Source organism: Cryptomeria japonica, chromosome 10 (assembly GCF_030272615.1).
Source record: "Cryptomeria japonica chromosome 10, Sugi_1.0, whole genome shotgun sequence".
Lineage (NCBI taxonomy): Eukaryota > Viridiplantae > Streptophyta > Pinopsida > Cupressales > Cupressaceae > Cryptomeria > Cryptomeria japonica.
The window spans coordinates 571971204-571993999 of record NC_081414.1 but is presented as its reverse complement, the minus strand read 5'-3'; positions in this window follow the sequence as shown (position 1 = coordinate 571993999).

Genomic DNA, 22796 nt, shown 5'->3' with positions numbered 1-22796 from the left:
CATGAGACACATTTGTTTTGATACACCAATTCCAATACTAAATTATTATACTGGTAGACTTTGCTATCCATCACCTAAATGCTACTAATGAAAGCCTATCTAAGCCTTATAAAATTAGCTAGCTCTTAGCATCTATCACCTATGTACTACTTGTGAAATTTAACTAACCATTTGATATCGTTGAATACTTCTTATTAAAAATTACACTACCTTACTCCTATCATGTTGTCGCAATAAAAATATTATATGTAAGAAAGTTGTAGGTTTAAATTATGGTAATCATCTTAGGATGAGTGGGACAAGATATGTTAATAGGAAATTGTCTTCTACATAATCCTTCCTAGATTTGTTTTCTCATCCCTAGTTGTCATACATAGAAGTTAGCTCCTATATTGAGCTCAATTTACGATTGTGACAATAGACAATATAATATTTATCTAAAATGTGCCATCAAAAGGGTTTACAACCTTAGGCTAGTAAATCTAGTCATATCACTGCAAGAGATACATTAAACAATACAATGGTCTTATAGATATTGGTATCAAAACCCAATCTTTACCTAACACATTGAGAACCCATGAGTGACTTGTAATATCCTTGACTAGGAATGTTTAAAATTTAAATTTGATGCTCCATTCAAGAGAAATGATTATATACTATTACAAATCAAGTCTATCCTAATAGGTAATAAGATTAATAGAATATGCAAAAAATGAATTGTGAACCCTAAAAAATGAATAGAAATTTGCAATAACTATTTATTCCCCTCATCATCGTGAAATATCACACTTACATTCAATTCATTTGCCAAAAATAATAAGAATGTTATTATTATCAAATGTAACAAAATGGTGCTATATAAGCCATCACTAAATGATAATCCCTAGGTGCTAGGGGAGAGCTACCTAAATCAAACAAATAGGCAATTACAAGATCTTCTTAAACAACAAACCAATGATGCTCTTACACAATCCCTGTGTGGAATTTTTTAATATTGGATATGTTTTCATCCACTATCTTTGTTTGGGGATCAAGGGGATTTTTTCCTCTAATATCTAGTAGAAAATGAACAAGATTTGTGTCATAGGGATTAATGTTATAAAAATTGATAAGATGTCATTGATATTAGACTTAGGTTTAAATAAGAAATTGAGTTTCTAGTGTATTTTTTTTTTCTGGATTCGATTGTGTGTATATTTTTTCATCAACGTTTCGAATCACACTCCGTGATTCATCATCAGGATGAATCACGGAGTGTGATTCATCCCCGCCCCCCTCCTTGACTTCTCCCCCTCTTTCTTCTTCATTTGTGCGTCTCCCTCTCCCCCTTTGGTCTATTTTCCTTTTTGTTTATTTTCTAGTTTGTATTTGCTTTCAGTCCTCATCGTGTGTTTATTTTTATATGCTCTTGTCTTTTGGAATTGTAAATTTCTCTTTTCTTATCTGTTTCTAGTTTTTTGTCTTTTGGTTTATGCCTTTGCGTATATTCTGTTATGTATTTGTATTCATTTATTTATTCTTTTAATTTTTAATTTTTGTCCCATATTCTTTTCTTCTTTTGTGTTTTTTAGTGGTTTTGATTGTGATGCTGGGCTTTCCTTTTTTCTTTTCTGTGGGTGGTTTATTCCTTGGAGTTTTTTTAGGTCTCCCACCCTTCAGGTGGTCTTTTCCTTTTCTCTTTCCTCTCTCCTTGTTTCTCGTGCCTTCCCCCACCCCTCTCCTCTTTATATTCTGCCTCAAATCTGCATCTCAACATCTTTCATGTCTTTGGAATTCTCTTCATCCTGATGATGAATCACGGAGTGTGATTCGAAACGTTGATGAAAAAATATACACACAATCGAATCCAGAAAAAAAAATACACTAGAAATGCAAAATAGATTGTGGAAATCTCATAGCTTTAAGAAATTGAGTGCTCACTTTCCCTCCAAAATATAAATGTAAATATTATTTTTTCTCTTCAAGAAGCTCCACACATACATTCATGGCCAAAAGAACTTAAAGAAATAAATATTAATTATATAATACCCAAAGGTCCTTAGAAATGAACACATACTATAGGACAACAAATTATTACAAAGTCGTTTCTTTAATTTTTTTCTCAAACTTATGAGAAATGGGAAATAGGCTTAAGAAACATCCAATAACATTGCATGGAAAAAGATGACATGAAAATCCTACATCCTTGATATTGCTTTCCCTCAAAAAATTCAAATTTGGATTTTTCTAGATATTGAATAGTTGTCTGATGTTTAGTCATAAAAATTGCACTGTTGTTATCACAAAACAAAGCAAAATCTGATTGCTTCAAACCCAACTCGCTGAACAAGAGTTGCAAGCATACTATCTCTTTTGCTCCCTCAGAAAGAGCTATGTATTTTGCTTCTGCAGTTGATTGAGCAACTGTATGTTGCAATTTTGAGGCCCAACTAATCGCCGCCCCGGCAAATGTGAAAGCATAACCAGAAGTAGACTTTCTTTTGTCTAAGTCACTGGCAAAATCAGAATCGGTAAACCCTTGCAAAACTACCTTGTCCTTTCCAAACCATAAACAAAAATCAAAAGTACCTTTGAGATACCTCAAGATATACTTAACTGCCTCCCAATGTGATTTTCCTGGATTAGCCATAAATCTGCTCACCAATCCCACGGCATGAGCAATGTCCAGTCGAGTAGACACCATAGCATACATGAGGCTTCCAACTGCAGATTTGTATGGAATTTTATCCATAAACTCCTTATCTTCTTGTGTTTTAGGACACAATTGAGAAGACAATTGAAAATGAGTGGATAAAGGTACACAAACCGACTTAACATTCGCCATACCAAATCTATCCAAGACTTTTTTAATGTAGTCTTGCTGAGATAGTTTGAGTTCTCTCTTCTATCCCGAAAAATAGTCATTCCTAGGATCTTCTTTGCTGCCCCTAAATCTTTCATGGCAAATTACTTTGCTAAATGAGTCTTAAGTTCACTCACAATCCTCATGCTTGTGCCGGCCACTAGCATATCATTCACATAATGGAGAAGAATGACAAATTCGCCACTAGGAAGCTTCTTGTAATAGATACAAAGATCAGACTTGCAGAGACTATACTTGTGATCAATCATGAACTTGTCAAATTCAGGATACCACTGTCAGGGGGCTTGCTTAAGCTAATACAAACTGTGTTTCAATCTGCAATAAAGGTATTCCTGCCCCTTTTTAATGAACCCTTCCGGCTAATGCATAAATAGTTCCTCATCAAGATCACCATGGACAAAAGTCGTCTTCACATCGAGCTATTCAAGTTCAAGATCCCAAGCTGAAACTAAGCCCAATACTGCTCGGATGGTAGTTATTTTAACTACTGGCGAGAAAATTTCTTTGAAGTTGAGGTCTTGCTACTGAGTGCTATTGAGCATATCCCTTTACAACCAGTCTTGCTCGAAATCTTTTGTGACCATTGGCTTCATCTTTTAGTTTATAGACGCATTTATTTCTTAATTTCTTTTTGTCAGGCGGAAGTGGCACCAAATCCCATGTCTGATTTCTCACTACTGCATCCATTTCTTTGCACATTGCAACATGTCAGTTATCATGGTCTGCATTTTTACAAGCCTCTTTGTATGTTGCAGGCTCTATTTGATTAGAGATGAGCAAAGAAGGTTCAGCGTCTTCACAAAACAGTAAGTCATAATCAGAAAATTTTGTAGGAGGTCGCCTCTGTTTGGTTGATTTCCTCAATTGACTCTCTGCTGGAGTAGTAGAGTCATTCAACTTTTGAGATCCCTATTTATGCAAACTCATATCTCTCCCATTGTCTTTGTTTATGTTCCTTGAATTGACTTTGTTTTTGAGTCTGGTAATGTCTCTATCTACGGGATAATCAAAAACTTGTGGATTTTTATCCATGTGAGTTGCACATAGATCACAGGAGGATGTACCCGCAGAATTAATTGCCACGACCTGCCTTTGGCGAGTGTGTAGAGGACGGGGTGCCAAGGCGACATCTCCTACGACCTGGGATTGTTGGGAGTGTAGGGAGTGGGGAGACGTGTTGGCATCCTCCACAGTCTACGCTGGAGGAAGACTCCATGGTGGGACTGCGGAGGTGGATTCTGTGGGGACCCCATGGAGTGGACTGCAGGGAGCCCGCGGGAGTGGGGAGAAGACTGCGGGAGACTCACAGGGAAGACCGCACAGGGTGTGTGTGGAGGTTGCGGGTAGCTCACGGGAGAGGGAACAAGGAGCCTGCGGAGGAGTGGAGGAAGCTGCGGGCAGGTCACGTGAGGAGTGAGGGTAGGCACAAGCTTGCGGAGGCTGCCGTGAGGAGTATAGATCACAATGTGCAGAGTGCGGTGGAGGTGCAGAGCACTGTGGAAGTTTCCCAACCAAATAATGTGAGCCAACATCACCATGGTAATGATTTTCCAAGTTTCCTCCAACATCAGTGGTATTTTGGGGAGGATATGCTCTGTTTTGCAGACCCCCAAATTCTGAATTAAATGAAGACCAAAAATTTTCAACACTCACTTCATCATTCTCAGACTGAGAATTGTATTCAATAGATGTAGATGTCATAGGAGCTCCCATTAAATGAGAGTCTGGAGGCAAAGCGCTGGTAGTCGAATTCTGAAATAGAGACATAGGGACAAATTTTGTTTCTGATTTATTTGAATCTTGTAGTGCGGGAAAGGAGGTTTCATGGAAAACTACATCCCTCCTGCGAACAATTTTTTTGTGAACTAAATCCCACAATCTGAAACCAAACTGCTCTTCTCCATACCCCACAAAGAAACATTTCAGTGACTTTGGATCCAATTTCGTTCGCTTTTCCTTGGGTATATGCGAGAAGGCTTCGCATCCAAACACATGAAGATGCGAATATGAAATCTTCTTCCCTTGCCATTCCTCTTCCGGAATACCAAAATCCAATTTAGATGATGGACTTTGGTTAATTAAATACACTGTTGTGTTACATGCTACCCAAAATTCTTTGCCTAAACCTGCATTAGACAACATACATTGTGCCTTTTCAAGAATTGTTCTATTCGTCCTCTCGGCTGCACCGTTTTCTTGAGGAGTGAAAGGAACAATCTTGATTCTTCTCATCCAATTATCAGCACAAAAATCATCAAATTCATATGAACAAAATTCCCCACCATTATCAGTTTGTAAGCATTTAATCCTATGCCCAATCTGATTTTCAACTAAAGCCTTGAAAATTTTAAATTTTGAAAATACTTCAGATTTTCTAGAAAGCATATATATCCATACTTTTCTTGTACAATCATCAAGAAATGTTACAAAATAGTTAGCTCCTCCAATGGAGGTTACCTCGGTCGGTCCAAAAACATCCGAGTATACAAGCTCCAATGGTGTTGTCTTTGTTTCGTGCCCACCTTTCAAAAAACTGACTCTCTTTTGTTTGCCATATAGGCAATGTTCACAAAAGGCTAAGTCAACAAGCTTGAGGCCCAGTAGCTGATTTATTGTATGCATAACATGGAGACCTTTCTTGCTAATGTGCCCAAGTCTTTGATGCCAAAGATCCACTTTGTTGTCCTCAATCACCATTGCAGCTCCCACTTCACCATGAGTCTTAAATATGTATAGACTTCCCACTTTATTACCATTTGCAATCAGCAGGGTACCATGTGTTACTTTCCATGTATCTGGGAGAAAATTAACATTAACATCCCCTTTGCCTGTAATTTCACAAACTTTGTTGTCTCCTAAGAAAACATTGCCAAAATGACCTTCATGGTAGTTAATGAACTCTTCAAGACATGAGGTAGCATTATAGGAGGCAGCGGAATCAAGCACCCATGAATCCGGAGTAGTCTCAGTTGTTGAAAGGATTAAAACACTATTATCTTTATCATAAACTGTATTTGCTTCGCTGTCCCGCACTCTCTCTTATGCTCTTTTGAAATTTCTGCAATCCTTTTTCACATGACCAGCTTTGCCACAAAACCAACATTAACCATTTTTTTTTCTAGAATTCGATCTCTTTGCTGATTTTGAACGTCTATGGTAATTATTTCTGCCTCTATTATGACTTCTACCTCTATTATCGGTGCTGTCCACCGTTAAGGCTTCACCGGATGAAGGTTCATCATTCTTTCTTCTCAAATCCTCGCTGAGAAGAGTAGCTTCTATATCATTAAAAACCAACTTATTTTTACTGGATATAGATGTGCTGACTGCTATTACAACACCATCCCAGCTGCTTGGTAAAGAACATAATAATAAAACAGCCTTGATTTCATCATCTTGTGTCATCCCCACCGAAGTCGCTTGACTAATCAATGTATTGAATTCATTGATGTGGTTTTCCATAGCTCAACCTTATTTCATTTTTAGTTTGTACAAGCGCTTCATAATAAAAACTTTATTTGCAGTCAATGCCATTTCATACATGGCTGAGAGTCTATCCTATACTTCTTTTGTTGTTGCATCACCCGTGGCATTGAAGAGAACATTATTGGACAGCAAGAGAAAAATTGTCACTCTCGCCTTCTTTTCCAATTTTTCTCAATCTTCATCAGCCATCCCAGCTGGTTTCTTTGCTTTCCCTTCAAGCGCGAGTGAAAAGTCTTCCTTTATCAACAAAGACTCCATCTGCACTTTCCATAACCCGAAGCTCTGACCGGAGAACTTCTCTATCTTCTATTCTTCCATGATTCTGGAAATTCAAACACCAAAATCTAAACAGCGATCTAACCTCGCTCTGATACCGATTGTTAGGATGAAGAAATCAAATTGAAAAACAGCAGATGAGAAGAATTAAATACACACACAACACAGACAAATTAAACACACAGATTTATCATGGTTCAGTAATTGCGTACATCCACATTGAAGCAGGAGAATCATAGACTAATCACCAATCTGGTTTACATATACACAGCTGCAATCAGCTCCAGCAATTAACCTTCAGAATTGAATTACAATCAGCTCTTAAAGAGCTTGCAAAGAGAATATGAATAACCAAGAGTTTTGGCCGCAAACAAGAAAGGAGTCCGTTGGACTTCAACTTCCAACAATAGATGCTATCATAAAACTTTAAATTAGGCTTTATCCCATTTACTTAGGCTTTTGTTTTAGTTAGGGCTGACAGAAAGAAAGTGGTAAAACTCATGTCTGAGCCACTTGAAAAAGAAGTATTGTGGCCGCAAAAATATAATATGTGGGTACAGTGCAGATCATCCACATTCAAATTTGAGTGGCTTTCCAACAAGAAAAGGATCAGAACACGCATGAAGTAAAATTTGATGGATTACAAACCCAACAAACTATCAATACAAAAAGGTTTTCTATGTTTGATCGTGGCCTAGGCTACCTCTAATGTATAATGTTTCCTATTTTCCTAATAAATCAAAAACTTTCTTAACCAATGGACACACTGATGCATGGTTTTTAACATATTTTAATCAACTCAAGGTTTTAATCATTCTCTAAACACAAACATTTTTCCAGTCTTGTTAAGAAAAAAATTACAGAAACAGATTTTAAATTTATTCCATTTACAATTCAGTTTGAATAGCCTCTTTGTATCTGCCAATTAGATCTGCAATATTGTCCATTAAAGCAACTCCAAAACTTCCATAATACTGCAACATACTTTATTCATAAGTCATATTTATGGATCTTACTTGGGGTTGATTACAATCTGCACGACGTGGATCCCATAGTACAGCACTTGAGCAAGCAAATATATCTGTCTGATCTTTCCACAATGGTGCTCTGTAGGATACAAAATGTATAAGATTAAAACAACATAAATCAATTGAAATTAAGGAATACTGAAGAAGTTTTTTCTAGATTGTGATCAAAGAATATAAATAGTAGAAAGTCCAAAGGAAATACCTTCTCCATTTTCCACAGTGAATGTCTTTCCTTGTCTTTTTACCATCTGGGCATATCTCCCCTTTCATATAAATTATTCGTTTACATTGAAGCCAATTTTTTTCCTCATTTTGTGGGACAAAATCGGCAGGTTGCCAGTTTGTGTCCATCCATCCATCCTGAAATACCCAGTCTTTGAAGTGACTTGAAACTATAAGTATTAAAACCTAAAATAAAAGTGACATTAAACTAGAAAACAAGGAGCATTATAGAATGAAATGATTACATTATTTATGTTTGATTTTGAAAAAGATTCTTCTATTACCTCTCGTAACTTATCAAATTCTTTTATTACCTCTGAAGACCTGGGATCAAATAAAACATTGTTTTAAAAACACAAAAACAAAGAATTGTTTCATGATCATGTTAGCAAATTAACTACAATGTGTCACAATTCAACTTACTCTGGAGGCTGACCCATATCCTCAGGTACTTCTGCTTGATACTCGAAAAAAAATACTCACAAGTTTTTATGTCATTCTGACATGTTGGACAATACCAATCGTCAATGTACTTTGGATTCAGCTTTTGTTTCAAACAAGTAAAATGAAATGACTCTTCACACATGTCACATATCAAAGTGTTTATATCTACCAAAAAAAATTACATAGTTTATATTTTTCTTTCATTGTGCCATCACCAACAAACCCTGGATTTTTTTGAGAGCAACTTTTTCTCTTTTGAGGAAAACGCATGCCCTCTATATTATCAATCGGTGCTATATTAGAGTCCTCCGGCTCAAGATGTTTGTTAGAACTGCAGCTGGGATCCATATTCCCTAAAAGAGAATATGGAAACAGAACAAGCCTTTGAGAAGATATAAATTAGATTGCCTTGCTCAAGAGTGTGACTGTCAAACAATGGAAACAAGTTAGTATATGCCATAACAAAATTGAAAGATGATAAAAACAAAACCATTGCCTTGCTGAATAGTGTAACTGTGAAAAAATGGAAACAAGTTAGTGTATGCATAACAAAAATGAAAGATGATGTTAAAGTTATATATATATGCAGAGGCATGTGTCTTTGCAGAAACCACATCAGGGACCTCTGCATTGAGTTGCATGGGAAACATGCAGCCACGCCCGCATGTCAAGGTGGTTACAGAAAAATCACGTCTGTGGTAAAGAGTTAATATGCCTCTCAATATGTTTCAGTCTTACAGTGCTCATACAAAATAAATCTTCAAAAGTATGAAAGTTAGCATTAGTATGCCTCTTCTTACAGTGCTCATACAAAATAAATCATTAGATGTATGAAAGTTAGGGTTAATATGATCTCAATATTTTAGTCTTACAGTGCCCATACAAAAAAAATCCATACTTCATTAATGCGTGTTTAGAAGATATTATAATTTATATAAGTTATCTTATGTCTTACACTTCAAATATATATATAATTAATGTTCCTGAAACTCAATGACAAGGATGCCAGTATAAGATACAGGAGAAGACATAATAGAATAAAACTCAATCTAAATATGACAACACAGAAATTTTTTTACTAGTTAATTGAAAAGGTACCCATTTTAAAAGGTGGCAAGAATGGCAATAGGGTTGAACTGTTGGAACAAGCATACCAATACAATTGAACTGTTGGAAGAGTCCTTGTCCAGCTGAGCAACTTGTTACAGCTTCCATAATACAATACCTTTTCCAACTGTTTCCTCCAAGCTGCTGATAGTGATGAACAAAGATTTTCAATGGGGAAGAGGATGGTTCAAAATTTTGGCACCTAATGACAGTGCTCTCTATCTTCTTCCTTTTGGATTGTATTAAAGTCACAGTTCTGTCTTGTTTCGACATTGCTTGGTTCTTGGAGTTTTCAAGCATATTATATCTAGTAGATCACAATTCTATGTTGTCTGAACTTATATATCCTTTACATTGGTTTTTTTTTGTTTAGATATTGCATATTGTACCTAGTGTCAATGAGAGATGGGTTCTTGTGAGCCACTACTAATGAAACATGGGTCAATGAGTTTGATTCAAAAACTACACAGTTGAACCTTGATAGCAATATCATAGAAATTATATATTTTTGATAGATTGCAAACCTTAGATTTGATAACACAGAAAATAGAGTTTTTTGTACAATTCCTTCTAATTATGACTAGTTAAATTGCTATATATTAGTTTAATTAGCTAAACTTTATTATTATTACAGTGCAATCAGCTCATAAAGGCTTGTATACAGCAATATATATTGTACTTATTTGAGTTTCTTTCCAATTCTGATCGGTTAAGCTACTATTGCAAAATTGAATTTCCAATTCTCACCCATTAACTTGCTGTTGCAAATTTGAATCCGCTGAGTTTAGTTCTGTTATAATGGTGCAATTAGCTCCTGCTTGTTATATTGTGCTTGCTGCAAAATTCTTGTTTTGATTTAGTGCACTGAAAGGTATGAGAGCAACTTTCTTAGGCTCCAGGGCAGAGACATAACAATTTTTATATTTTGTGGAGAAAGAGGTTTTAGCGTGAATATCAGAGCTTATGAGAAACGTATTATGATTAATTTCGGAGCATATGGGACACTACAATCATCAGATTTAGGGTTTGTAAAGATGTTTCATATTTTTTTCTCTTTCTAGAAATTTGAATATGGTTAAAAATGGGGTTTTATGGAAAGGTTGTTTTTTTATTTTTATTTTTATTGTTAAAAGCTTCCTATTTTCACTAAATATTGTATCCTGAATTAAAAGCCTCCTATTTTCACCAAATATTGTATTTTTTCATAGCCGAAATTAAAAACCCCCGTGGTAAAAATATTATAGAAAACACTAGTTATGAAACTTAATTATAATGGAAAAACTATCTTTTGATTTTTCTCTAAGTGATACAAGTTCCCTATATATTTTTTCTTTTTTCTCAAAGTTGAGAATTGTTTCTTGGGCATCTTTCAATTTGTTTGATCATTTGAATATATGTAATGTCCCCTTTATGAAATAAGATTTATTAATAAAATATAATAATAAATTAAAATAGGGGGTTCATCTTGTAGTGTGATGGTTCAGTGGTTGCATTGTTAATTTTGCAAACAAGGTTCAAATCCCCACCTGGCTTATAGCAACATCTAGGATAGTAAACAAATTTCATACTGGTTGAACATTCCTGCCTCTTGTGCAATTCTGATATTAGATATTGATCCATCGATTCCCCCTTCTCAATTGAATTAATCTCTTCTTTATATCTTCATTTGTGGGAATTCACACCTCTTCATAATAAATGAATCATCACTCTTCATTGCTGCCCTTTGAGAATAATAAATTATTCTTCAAATTGATCTCCCTTGGATGTCCTCCTCAAATGAGACTTTCTACTTTTATATCCTCCAATTTTAGAGAGAGGTCACACCTCTTCATCATGCATGCCCCTTTGGCGAGAGACACACCCTTTCCACTATTAGCACCCTTTGAAATAGCACAACTCTTCATTATTTCTTCCCTTTGAAAGGAACGCAACATTTCACATTCAGATCTACACTTCAGATTCCCCAAATTATCCCCTCAAATGAGGTTCTCTTATCCCTTTTATATTTCATGTTTGAGAAAGTTACAACTATTCATTTCATGTATTTGACCACTCATTAACTTAATTAAAATTTGATTATATCTAATTGTATTCTTTAATGTTTTTATATTAATTTTATTATTATCATTTATCATTAAATTGTATTTCAAAGTGGGGACATTACAAACAATGATTACCCCAAGTGATGAATTTCGTACTGGTTAGACATTCCTACCTCTTGTGGAATAAGTTATGATTTATTTACCACAAGAAATGGATCTAGTCCTAGTTGGATGTTCTTGCCTCTTGTGGGCTAAGTGATGAATTGATTACCCCAAGAGATGGATTTGGTCTTGGTTGGACGTTCTTGCCTCTTGTGGGCTAAGTGATGAATTGATTACCTTAAGAGATGGATCTAGTCTTGGTTGCATGTTCCAGCCTCTTATGGGCTAACTGATTAATTGACTAACCTAAGATAGTGATTTGGTCCTAGTTATATGTTCCTATCTCTTGTGGGATAAGTGATGAATTGATTACCCCAAGAGATGGATCTAGTGTTGGTTGGACATTCTTTCCTCTTGTGGGCTAAGTGATAAATTGATTACCCAAGAGATGGATTTGCACCTAGTTAGACATTTCTAACTCTTTGTGAGCTAAGTGATGAATTGATTACCCCAAGAGATGGATCTAGTCTTGATTGGACATTCTTTCCCCTTGTGGACTAAGTGATGAATTGATTACCCCAAGAGATGGATCTAGTCCTAGTTAGAAAATATTATCTCTTGCGGGCTAAGTGATGAATTGATTGCCGCAAGGGATGGATCTAGTCTTGGTTGGACATTCCTGCTACTTGTGAGATGTAATATAAATGGCCATGACTTGGATATTATTTCCTCTTAGGCTTAGTTGGGTTGGGTAGTTTACTAGCGCCCTTTCAATTTCCTATCAAATTAAGCAATGATTAGTTAGAGGTTAATTAGTTAGTCATAATATTTTTTTAAATATTCCTATTCACTATGTCTACATATATTCATGTGTATTATTCAATTTTTTATGTGCATGCTTTCTATTTAGTTCATGCCTAATGTGTTCCCATTATGTCTATTCATGAATCTCTATGATTATTTCCTTGGATTGGTGTAGAATATGAGAATAATAAGGGCAAACCAAAAGGATATGAATTTATTTAGGGTAATAGATATGTTCCATGCTTCTAAACCCCATCTTAATATATGTTAAGATTACCCATGCTTTAACACAAAGACATATCCATGATATTGTGCAAACACTGGGTCAACTAAATTAAATAAGGAATACAAATCTCCAAGGATTAATTTGGGAACTTCATGATTCAGTTCATAGAAACATACATTGCTTGAGGTTAAGAAAACTAGGGAATGGTGGACTCTAATGTCACCTTATTTAAATAGGGTATATTAATAAACAACAATAATAAATTTAAATATAAAAGAACCAAAAAATATATATATAATTAAAATTTAGTTAAGTTTAATGAATGGTCGAAAGGCAGAAAATAAAAAGTTGTGTCTCCTTGAAGAATGAGATATAAAAGGGAGAGAATATAACTTCATTTGGGATGAAAAGAGATCAAGAATAAATAAGGGAATAAACAAATTAAGGAAGAATTAATGAGGGGAATATAATAAAGTGACTCTTCCAAAGGGTCAACAATAATGAGGGGTTGGGACCCTTTTCAAGGGTGTTAAATGAGAAAGGTTGTGACCATTATGAAGAGGTGTGACTCTCCCTCATATTAAAGGATATAAAGGAGAGAAGTTTTCATTTTAGGAGGAGATAAAAAGAGGAGATCAATTTGAGGAATAATATATTATTCTCAAGGGAAACATTAATGGAAAGTAGTGAATCAATTCTTATAAAAGGTGGTGACCCTTCCACCAATAAAGTATAAAGGGGAATTCATTATGAGCATTGAAGGGGACTCATCAATCAATGTGTTTCCACCCTAAATTTTTTATTTTGATCAATTGCTCTCCATCCAGTTTTTTCTCAGCTTCCAGGCTCAGGCAGAGGGACCCCATTTCACCATTTCTGTCATAATTATGGCAGAAGCTCTCAGTAAGATTATTCATAGAGAGGTCCAAAATGGTAGGCTCAAAGGTCTCTGACCCTATTCATAATTTCAAATTTTCTCGCATCAACAATTTGTTGGTGATTCTTTGTTGATGGGGGAACTCTTTGTGTCCCCCCAAGAGCTCCATCTTCTTCTTTTCATTCCAAGCATTGAAGGGGACTCATCAATCAATGTGTTTCCACCCCTAAATTTTTGATGTTGATCAATGGCTCTCCGTCTGGTTTTTTCTCGGCTTCCAGAGGCCTTAGGTAGGGGGACCCCATTTCATTATTTCTATTCATAATTATGGCAGGAGCTCTTAGTAAGATTTTTCATAGAGAGGTCCGAAATGGTAGGCTCAAAGGTCTCTGACCCTCTTTAGATTTTCAAATTTGCTCACATCAACAATTTGTCGAGGATACTTTCCGGATGGGGGAAAGCTTGGTGGGAAGATTAAAATTGCTAAAACTTTGGGGTGTAAGTTGGCATCCCTACCGAATACTTATTTGGGGCTTCCCCTCAGTTCAGGTCCTGCTCCGGACTCTTCCCGGTCCAGTCTGATTGATTGATTCTAAAAGAAAGTCACTAGATGGAAAGTTACTCTTTTGAGCCAAGATGGTAAGCTCCGGTTGATTAAAGCTTCCTTGCAAAATATATCGATTTATGCTATGACCCTTTTTAAAATTATTGCAAAATTTTTTGATCAGATGGATAAGATCGAAAAGAATTTTTTGTGGACAATCTTATTGCCTGGGATCAAGTTTGTCTTCCAAATAACCTTGGAGGTCTCACCATTAGACATATTGAGACTTTAATATTATTCTTGATAGGTGAGTGAATGGATTCATTAAATATTTTGATTGTGCTTAATGTATGTCTTGTGGTGTTTTTAGGTACAGTGCAAGAAGATCAAGGAAAGATGAAGTACCAATGCAATGAATTCCACTCTTCCTAAGATGTAATCATTTTTAGAATGATATTAGAGACATAGACTTGGGAAAATTCAACTTAGATGAATTTTTGGAAAGACTTCACAAAGAGGAAGGGAAATAGTGAATTCCTCACTTACAAAATAAATATTAGTGGAAGTAGCTACTTTTCCAATTTCAATGTAATCCTCTAAATTGATTCTTACTTGTGCACAACAATACAAGCTAAGGAGAAATAAAATAATTGCCCAGCCTTTTGGAGAGGTAGTTCTAAACATTAATCCAAAGATGATTTAAAAGGTTTTTGGTATCCCTATTCACTCCAAATATGCCAAAATTGACCTAAAAGAAGGCTTAACTTACTACAAGGAAAATAAAAGAATTGCCCTCAATTTCATTAACAAGAACCTTATCCACACCCCTAAGAAGATGGTGATGAAAATGGCTAAGGTATCGCAAAACAATGATTGTTTTTATAAAGGTTAGGGACCAGATTATCTTATTCAATATAGTATATAGTAAGCCTCATGTAAGGGACTTTCATCCTTTGATGTACTTCTACATATTGAACATCACTAAGAACAAGAACAAGATTGATTGGGGAACCATCATTAGTGATGACCTACATGAACAATTTATTGATGTATTAAAGAGTTCTAAATTTTATGACTTCCTACTTGGTCTACTTGGTAACTTATCAATTTTATTTTCCTGGACTTAGAAGAGTTCGTTCTTTGCTATATCTTGAAGTGTCAAGGTTTGCCATCACTATTGACAACTAATCTTGGCAAAGATATATATGTACTATTTCTTGGTAGATGATGTTTTCACCTATTCTATCATTAAATAGTTAGAGAATTATTTGTATAAAATATTCTCCATGGAAGCTACTACAAAGTCAAGGAACTGGTAAAAATTGTATATCAAATTCAAAACCTTCTCCTCATTAGGGTCATAGGTTACTACAAAGTAGCTTATAAGCTACAAAGGTACCCAAATTATAGATTGGTTTTATTTGAGCTATGTACAAAGGTTAAAAAAAGTGCATAAAATAGTGGTAGGAAAACATATCTTGACTATCTTTCCATTTCCCATCAAAATTGGTGACTATTCCTATGCCAACATGCAAAGTGCAAAAATAATAGAGATATATATGATACCTCTATCAATGGATTTATATGGGGACACCAAGAGAAAATTTGATCCCATTGGCAAGATTAGCCTAGTTGTAAGAGCTTTCTACAAACATGAGCTAGAATTGGAGTACCATTGGACAAATTGTGTGAATGAGTAATTGTATGGTTTACTACATTTTGAAGGTTGATCTTATAAAATCATTGAAAATTATGAAGTCCCCAAGGATTCAAAAGATGCAAAGAGGTCACATATAACCTATAACTCTCAAGGATTGTTCAATGTCCCTATTTATAATATTGATTACTTGATCCTTGAGGACCTAACCCTAGAAGCTAGATAAAATCAAGAGATAACATACTCCAAAATATGGATATCATCTCCCTTCAATATGCTAGACTTTCCAAATCCAAAGGTCCAAGAGCCACAAAATTCAAAGGTTCAAAAATATTTAAAACATAAAACAAGATAATCCTTGAATGCAATTGTGACTAAGGCTAAAAGAAAAATAATTCCAAATGAATTAGAGGCCGAGAGAGAGAGAGAGAGAGAGAGAGAGAGAGAGAGAGAGAGAGAGAGAGAGAGAGAGAGAGAGAGGGTAAAAGCACAAAATTGTGTCACGTTTTAGGCTAACTTATCAACACAAGTGAATTTAGGTAATTCTAACTAAGAATTAATTTTCGTCAAACATATGGTCTATATACTTTTCCAATTGGAAGTGTCTACTAAATGTATATTTTATACTACTTTTGATCTAATTACAAAATAAAATAAAATTCGATGTTTCAACAACTCCTACTCTTATAAAAATTTTTTTTTGAAATGTAAAAATACCCTTTTATAGATCTATAAATGAATTTTCCAAAATATATATCTTTTAATATTTTAATTATCTTTAAATTTAATATTTTATTTTTATTGAAAGTAGGTCATCAGCACTAAAATTTAAGGTTGATTATCTTGTCAAGGAAAAATAGTAAAATTTATTAAAATTTTTGAAAAGAATCTATGTTAAGATGATATAAATATTTTCTAATTTGGATAAATAATTAAAAGAAAATGTGGTGGGAATTGGAAAGAGTTATATTTCAGCACACACAACTTTTCAAATTTATTGAAAAATCTATATTTATAAAAAATAGGAAATAATATATCCATGCACTAAAGTTTAAAGTTATCAATATACAAAAAAAATTCAAGAAAAAGGTAAAATCAACTAAATAAAGTGTGGTGGCTTGTGTAACTTCAATTTTAGAATTTTTTTAGCAACTAAATTATAGTGTTTACTTTATTAAAAATTGCATTCAAATAATTTTTTAAGTTTTTGTTAACATTAAAAACATAAAATAGACATAAGAATATAAATTTTATTAGTTTACATCATTTCAAAATTCAAAACATATATTTCACTTTCTATTAATTTAATTTAAAAAGTTGAATAAACATTGACCATTTCCTTTATAAAAGTGTGACACAACTTTGTACTTTTACGAGAGCAAGAGAGAGAGAGAGAGAGAGAGAGAGAGAGAGAGAGAGAGAGTCTTCCACCTTCTCCACCATAGTTCTCTATTGCAATACCTTCACCTCTTAATTCTCAACCTCATCCTTCAAACCCTCCACCACATGTTCCAACTCCTCCACCTTCTCCACCCCCTACTTATCCAAGTAAGGAATCTAATTTCCTTTCTCCTCCCAAAGGATATGAAGTAGTAGCTATTGAATAGGCTCCTCCAAATATGAAAATAAATCCTATGAGAGAAGAGAAAGTAGAAGGGTAAATAAGTGTTGCAAAAATAGGAGGGGAAACATCTTGAGGGTTCTCAAGAAAACATAAAGGTAAAGAAGGTGCATCCCTCACACTAGTCTCCCTCATAGAAACAAAAAGAAAAACAACATTATACTCTAGAGAATTCAAAAAAATTCCTCTCTCTCCATCCAAAGCATGAACACATGAAACTTTTAGCATGCCATTTCCCCTCAACCACACTATACAAGAATCAAACAGGACATATCCAAGCTAAGGAGGAGGATTTTACAATTTTTATTGAGGCATTTAGTATCTTAATGCAAGAAGGAAAAGATAAATAAGACTATCAACTATGATAGTAGACCAAAGAGGAAATAATTTCCACAATTGACAATACTTACTATCAATGTGCTATAGGTAGATATGTAGCCAGGGGATTACCAAATTCAAAAAGTACATTTGGGATTCCAAATGAGAGATAAAGAGAAAATATCATTGCAACAATATGTAATAATTATTTTGATCAACATGCAAAAAGATGAGAAAATAAAGGAAGAGATTTAAAAAAATAACTCACTTAATAGATTAATTATTTAGTTGGACGAATTGATTATGTTCCTCCATATTCAATTTTACAAGCAACTCTAAATAAGGATGTTGAACCTCCAAAATCAAAGGGCCTCCTCTCATCCACAAAGGAATGGAGGGAGAGCCTACAAGAATAAGGAGGTCATGTAATTAAAAGTAAATAAATTATTATAAAATGAGTGATGAAGAAATTTTAACTAATAAAATAGAAATAGATATTGATGAATACTTGATGACATGGGAGGGTTAGATCCTAGTTTGCAAAAGATGACTTGTCTCGTAGTTTTGATGAATTGCTGAAAATAGTAGTGTTCAATGATGAGGATTAAGATCAACCAAAAGAGTTGCAAATCAAAACTTTGAATAAGTCTAAGAATACGTTGAGAAAAATAGGAGCTTAGATGATAAAGAATTTATTCTTTCTCAAGAAATTTGTTCAAGATATTTCTTGCACTTTTTGGGAAATGCCTTATTTGGTTAGTTTCTTGATTAAAATAAATCAATAATTCATAAGATTATTTACATTTACTAGTCACAAAAGAATTCATATATGAGATGATGGAAAACAAATAAAATATTCAAGCCTTTCAAGATGAGGAATTATTTTGAAAATCTATAGGAGTAGTTGGAAAATTCAACATTTTCAAAAGGTGTTAAATTGAAGTATCATTAAGACCTTGATATCAACTATCTCATGCATGTGGTAAAATATTCCACTCACATATTCCCTTATTACAAGGAAGACTAGGTGTTCAATGTCCAAAATTATAACTTGAAATAAATCATTGATATTTTGTGAGGTCAAGTGGAACTGTTAATCATTTCTAGTTTCCTTCTTTTATCATCCTAATTTAATATAGTTTAATAGTTTCATACCCACAATTTAAGGGATCAAAAGCTCTATTTATTTTGATTCAAATGATTAGTTAAAGGGTTATAAATCATTTTGTTGTAATAGACAAGCATTTTTTTTGAAATCTTTAGCGTGGATTTTTCTACTAGACATTGTACAACTTGAAAAATAATTAATACAAGGATTAAGTGTATCTCTAAATTATATTTTGATCATGGTAATGATATATTCTATTTTTATATTTCTATGTCAAACAAATGGGTGAAATTTGTATGATCTGATGTGATTACATAGGATTTTGTTTAAATTTGTGCATGTTTAATGGTGATTTGGTTTGATGAACTTCAAATATCTGATATTTATTTCTCATTTGATGATTACATCAATGCTATGTTTAGTTGTGTACATGCTAATCAATGTGATTTTCTAGTATACGAGATTTCTCTTAATCATTCAAATTTTATTAATATGTTGGAATTGTCATTGACCATTTAATTTATGTTTTCTACTAGCTTTGAGGGTTTATGATTAGGACATTGATAGAAAAAATGTCTCATTTTCAGTGTTTAGAATTGTCCTTCAACCCTCATTCATAGGAGCACTTATTTTCCAACTTCACAAAACTATAAGAAAAAAAAATTATTTCTTCATTAATATAAGATCATTAGGGGCCGTCGAAAAAAGAACTCCAATGCACCACATGCCAAACCAACACTGTTTATAAAAAGTCTACAACCTTTTATTTTAACAAAGATGAGTGAGCACATCACATGGAGGCCCTGCGTGGTATTGTTAAAACCTTTATGTTTTGTAGAAGGCACCACATATTTTTTTCTTTAATAGAACACTTGGAAATTAAAAGCAATTACCTTAGACCTTAGCATTATGATCACATTCCTAATGAAAATCAAATATAGTGGATTGTGCCAGATTTGCGTGTCTACGAGTTTTGTCTTTGTTTATTGTTTCACTTTAATGCTCAATGTTATTTTAAGATGGGTATAGCTATTGATAAATATGAGTCTCAAATTTTATAAATTTCTAGTGTAAATATTTGGATTACTGACCATGTTAGGTATTCTTCTATTTTTTTGCAATGGTATATGGCAAGGATTTAGTGAGCAAAATTCACAAGTGCTTAGTTGTTACGAGAAATAATAGAAACATCCATGTTACAGTGGCTTTAGTATATGCTTATCAATGGAAGATTTGAATGTTATTTTTTGTGTCTATTTGACCTTGTGCATCTTTCTTACTTTCCAACAATGAAAAGTGTGTGACATTTTGTACTCTACTTCTAGAGTGTTTTGTTTCCTATTATTTCTAGAAGAGGATTTAAAGTGTTATAAAAGATTTGAATTCGCATTTCCCCTTAGTGTAACTGGGCAATGCTTAATTCTCCGTTCTCTTTCCATTTCCCTATGATATTTGAAGAGACAAATTTCAAAATACCATAGGTTTTTTTAAAATAAATCATAACTAGGTTGCACATCTATGAGACTTCTAGATTTCTCTCTGTAAGTGTAACCTTTAGAGTTCAACAGTTTTGTCGGCACACTCAGTGGGACTTAGGATTATCATCATTGGAGATTTGGTATGTTCTTCAGCATATTCACCCTTACAGATGAAGAGACCACAAACACTTGAACACTCTTTAAGATCAAATCATTTGAGATACTCTACTGGTATGTACCTTATTCTCAATCTTGAGTAGACTTTTTTCTCTTGTTTAAGACATCATTTGATTACCTTTCGCTTTCCTTATGCTTCAACATGGAAAGATATTATGAACATTATAGTATTTCTCCTCCTTTCCAATAAAATACTTGGTTTATACCTTCTTACCATAAATATCAGGTTGGTAATATTGTTGATTTTTCTCCATATCCCTCTACTAAACAAGCTATGAGTAATTTCTAAATGTTTGCTTCTTACCTGCCCTTGTGCAGCCTTTTTATGCTTGCCAACAAACCCAAGAGGCTTATTTTATCCCTTATTAGTATGCTCATCATCTCACCTAGCATCAAAATGTGATAAATTCTAGCAGTTTCAACACTAGAGAGATGATGTTAAACTTCCAAGAAGAGTTGAGGTTTCTTAAGGAAGAACAAGAATATCAATATCAACTTACCTATTAGTGTCAACTGCAGCAACAACAACAAGTGGAGGCTACAAAAAAAGCACAAGAGAAATTTCTTGTAATGCAATCTACTACTAGGGTAGAAGAGCAACTCCCATGAAAGGATAAATTCACCCCTAAAACCCCTAAGCTTGAAATTCTAAGCTTCAAATAGGGGATTCCTTCTATTGAACTACCTAGGTTTGACATTCCAATATTCAAAGGCTCCTGCCCTAATGTTCCATAAAACATCCCTCAAGGGACTATTTAATCTTAGGAAAATCAGATTCATCAGTCTTATTTGTAAAAAAACCTTTCTCCATTGGTTCCCTTTTGTTGATACTATAGCACTCTTTAAGAGTGGACTTGTTGATTGGAGATTTGATTGGTCACATGAACATATAGATGAAGAGGATTATCCTGTGGGTTGTGAGTTTCCACATGCTCATAAGGATGAATAGTTTATCATTTTGCAAGAGAAAAATGAATATGATCAATTGCAACATCAAGAAGTAGGGTATGTTAAAGGAAAAAGCAAATAAAATGATTCATGCCTTTTAATTGATGACCTTCCATTATTCTTTGAGAATAGGGAAAAGAACATTCTTATGCCCACTTCAATTGTAATCTTTAAGTAGTGGGATGATGTTGTGGACATTGGTGAGAAACATATACATGAGGTTGGCCTCAAGGTTGAAGATGAAATTTTTTGCATGCATGAGGTTGCTTCCCAACACATGCATCATATTGCAAGACAACCTACCTCCTAAAAGGGGAAGCGCGACATTTCTCCACATTGCCACAAATATTGTTTATGAAGTAAAGATAAATCATGATAAGGAAGAAAGAAAAGAGGAGTTGATGAAGCCCAATTCTATGATGAGTTAGAAGCCTTCTAGTTATCAATTGACATCAAACCATCATCTACTAAGATGGGGAATCATGAGTAGTGATAGCAAGAGGGCGCTTCTCATACCATCAAAAGAGTAATCAAAGCTAGTCCCTACTGGTCAACAAAACAATAACGAAAGTGGAGCATAGTTATGAGTTTGCTACTAATTGGTAGCACTTTCAAGAGGATTCCTCATCGAGCATCTATCTCAATAGGAGATTTGGTATCCCCTATCCATGCTTATTCCTAAGCATGAAAAGAAGCACACAAAGAAGTAAGATTGTCATTAATTACACAATTCCTAAGCATGAAAAGAAGGACACGGAGGAGTTGATGAGGCCCAATTCTATGATGAGTTAGAAGACTTCTAGTTATCAATTGACATCAAACCATCATCTACTAAGATGGGTAATCATGAGTAGTGATAGCAAAAGGGGGCTTCCCATACCATCAGAAGACTCATCAAAGCTAGTCCCTATTGGTCAACAAACAATAACAAAAGTGGAGCATAGTTATGAGTTTGCTACTAATTGGTAGCACTTTCAAGAGGATTCCTCATCAAGCATCTATCTCAATAGGAGATTTGGTCTCCCCTATCCATGAATATTCCTAAGCATGAAAAGAAGCACACATAGAAGTAAGATTGTCATTAATTACACAATTCATCTATAATTGCACAATTCCAATGGAGGGAAATTGACATTTGAAAGTATGGAAGATGGTTTCATTATTGAAAATTTTTAATTGGGTTGGCCCAATTTTGTCAAAAATTCTTAATAGATGGAGGATGATTCTTATAGAAGAGGAGGGCGAGGTGATTTGGTGCATGACTAAAATAGGTATTTACTCGACCTAGTTGGGATATAAAATACAAAGAAAACAAGAGGAGATGATTGACTAGCCTCAAAGATTGTGTCGGCAAAAATGTGTTTATCCAAGGGTGGGTGCCTTTCTTTGGACTTCTATACATGGTAGGATCCTCATGGGTGAAAGGCTAAGCTAGTACAACATTATTGGCCAAAGTGCTCGCATACTT